The sequence below is a fragment of the Octopus bimaculoides genome, chromosome 11 (genome assembly GCF_001194135.2).
Source record: "Octopus bimaculoides isolate UCB-OBI-ISO-001 chromosome 11, ASM119413v2, whole genome shotgun sequence".
NCBI classification, from domain to species: Eukaryota; Metazoa; Mollusca; class Cephalopoda; order Octopoda; family Octopodidae; genus Octopus; species Octopus bimaculoides.
In genome coordinates this window covers 3394953-3395583 of record NC_068991.1, presented here as the reverse complement: position 1 = coordinate 3395583, position 631 = coordinate 3394953, and the positions used below count along the sequence as shown (strand labels likewise).

At 39.1% G+C, this 631-nt stretch overlaps 1 protein-coding gene across 2 annotated transcripts in view; it reads right to left on the bottom strand.

Moving 5' to 3' along the window:
• Nucleotides 1-631, bottom strand: part of LOC106872106 (homeobox protein unc-42) — a 120503-nt gene that overhangs the window by 3473 nt on the left and 116399 nt on the right. The gene's annotated exons all lie outside the window — the stretch shown is intronic.

Sequence of the window (631 nt, the reverse complement as noted above, 5' to 3'; positions counted from 1 at the left end):
GTGTGTGTGTGTATACATCTCTCTCTCTATCTATCTATCTATCTATCTATATATATATATATATATATATATATACATAGGGAGAGAGAGACCGACATATGCACGCACAAATAATGTCCACAGGTATGGTAATATCGCTAAAAAGCGCTCAATTCGAAACCGCGTAGCTTTGGGTTCAGTTCTACTACACACCACCTTGGGCAATTGTCTTCAGAATGGATTTAGTAGACGGAAGCTGAAAGAAGCCCGTCGTATAAATGTATATATATACACAATTATATGTACCTATGTGTGTGCGTGTTTGCCTACCCACCACCGTTTGACAACCAGTGTTGGTTTGTTTACATCACCGAAACTTAGCAGTTCAGCAGAAGAGACCAATGGAATAAGTGATAGACTTAAACATAAGCAGTGCGGTTGATTTCTTCCACTAAACCGATTCAGATGGTGCTGCAGCATTGCTGCAGTCCAATGTGTGTAACATCTAAAAGAAAAGAAAAATGATCAAAATGTCTATGCACAGATCATACACATGCATACACATACATATACGTACATATACATACACATACACACACACACACACACACACACACACACACACACACACACACACACACACACACACACA